This window comes from Macrobrachium rosenbergii, chromosome 46, assembly GCF_040412425.1.
Source record: "Macrobrachium rosenbergii isolate ZJJX-2024 chromosome 46, ASM4041242v1, whole genome shotgun sequence".
In the NCBI taxonomy this organism is placed as follows: domain Eukaryota; kingdom Metazoa; phylum Arthropoda; class Malacostraca; order Decapoda; family Palaemonidae; genus Macrobrachium; species Macrobrachium rosenbergii.
Window position 1 is genome coordinate 29,450,185 of NC_089786.1, and position 2,500 is coordinate 29,452,684.

Genomic DNA, 2,500 nt, shown 5'->3' on the forward strand with positions numbered 1-2,500 from the left:
GTTGATTGTGCCGACACCTTCTCAGTGTAGAATTTGTTAGTGTTAGAAAGTAACACAAATGTTGTACATCCTTCAGATGATCGTATCCAGACGGTAATATATTGCTCGCAAATCTGTAATACCGCGTTGTTAAACAGTATTCCTCTTTGATCATATAGCACTTTTTCTCCCATTTCTCAGCATACATTTTCTCGCTTCGTTGGTACTGTTCCTGGCGACTTAAATATCGTTACCTGGCAGAATTTCCTTTCATTAAATTCTGCCTGCGACTCCCAACATAGCACAGACGCGGGCTTAGAATTTTCCGAAATTTAAATGCATTGTCAAGACGCGAATTTTCAAATTCTGTTCAGATTCTCGCCGATTGCCGCGACGCGGCGTAATTTCAAACTCCAGTCCAGACGCACGAATTTTCCAAATTTCAAAGCCCTTCAGAGATTACATATTTTACGCAGACGAGGCTAGTAATTATTCGCGAACTCAAATAAACTTGAGACATTACATAGCGTGCTCAATACTTACGGGACTGATCATTCTAGTTCGTTAAACAACTTCACCATGGGCATAGTCGTTGTTCGAATAAAACAACCATACGCCTGAGATCTAGCGTTGCACTTTCGCCACGCTTCATCCAATTTAACAAAAGAGTCTTTCAGAACACATTCATACCATTATTTCAAGATTACAATGGCCAGTATTCTCGTCAAAACGACAGTTCAGACAATCGCCGATCGGGGCAAATCGGTTACGGTCAAGAATGACGAGCGTTGCCGCGAGAGTATATAGCATAATTGTTGCTCAAGAGCAGAACGCAGGAAGAGTAACCATCGGGTTCAAGAACGAGCAGAGAGAGCACCATCGCCAGCGTTGCATAGCGGTTATAAACGCGGCGGCGCAGCCAGCAGCGAAAGGCAACGCAGCGCGCAGACGGCAGTGGCGAACGAACGGGAGACGGCACACAGCGCTCACCAGCCCGCACGCTGAACGACAGCTCCGCCTCTCGCCGTCGCGACGACACCGTCACGCCAAACGGACCTGATCCGAGCGAGCGCCTAACGACGCCGCCATCTCCCGCGAACTTCCTTGTTCTCACGCCTGGCGAAAGGCCGTTGTCATTTTTTCTCGGGCCGACCATCGGGAAATTGAAAAGTCGCGAGCTGTTGTGCCATTTAAGCGCTTATTTATTACCTTCCGAAGCGACGTTGAGAGCAGTGCCAGGCGTCCGATTGCGGCATACGGGCTGCTGATAAAACGGCTCGGTCACTTTCGTAATGAGCGAAGCACGCTGCGTTGAGTAAAGCTTCCTCTTGCTCTCGTTACCATAGCAGTGAAAGCTCAAAGAACATCAATGCAGTACAGATATGGAACCACCGCGATTCATAATCCTCGTCTTCTCGGAGTGTTAACCTCACAGCAACCGGGCAAGTTCACCCCAAATATTACTGCAGCAGGTCAAGCACGCCAACATGTCCGCCTCTTTCTCGAAAATGGTTAAAGACCGCCGCCGCGCCATTAGCAGCGAGCTTTGGTCCAGACGGCGTGTGTTTATGGCCAGGTTTTTCCGCATGGTAGCGCTCATCGCCAGGCCACAACTCAATTACTTCAATGTCGCCGTCACATCCTCAGTCAGCAGGCCTCACGGCGCCTCATGGTAGCAGCCGAGTCGAGCCAGCGGGAGATCGGCGCACAAATCATCCGAGGACAGAGCCTCACGACAGTCGTTGTCTCGTCGTTTACTTCCAGGGAATAACACGAAGATGACATTTTCTCGCCGCACCACCGTTCACACCGCTCACAGGTCGCGTACCTGCAGTGCAGTTGAGTTCTCTCGGAGGCTGGCGACGGTCAGCCCTGATAGACTTGTCGAACACCATTCAAACCATACATTCTCGAATACTTGCTGGCGCCGGCCCCTCAAAGCAGACTGGCGCCCTCGGGTGTCGAAGGACGCAGTCTCGCGTCGCCCGAGCGCTGGTCAGCCGACGCCTCCTCGACGTTCGCCAGTGCCAGTGCCAGGTCTCACCAAATTCTCCTTCAGGAGACACTGCCGTTACTGATGCTCCAGCAAATAAAGCCGCCCAGCTCCGATCGGTTTGCGCCTGCTATGCTGATACTCTGCCGCTCGAGTCTTCACCACGGAGATTCAATAGACTCCTTTCAGCCGCTCATACCAGCGCCAAGTCAGTTTTCATTATCGCTACCACTTCACCGGCAACAGAAGGAACATCGCGGAAGTCGCCACGCCATTTACCCAACAGTTTGTCGCCGACGCGAGTTGTAAGTCAGATTCCTGCCATACTAGAAGGAAGAAAGTCGCCGACGAACGACGCATTATCAAAACAATGCACAGGCTCAGGTGGCCTGCAATGCTTCTTCGCCCGGTCTTCCCCGCCGGCCGATAACGACCGTCTCATGATATTTATAAGTGTACGCAGATTGTCTGCGTGGCACAAAAGAGTTTCAGAAAGCCCCATGGCACTCATTTTTCGAGCGTCTACAC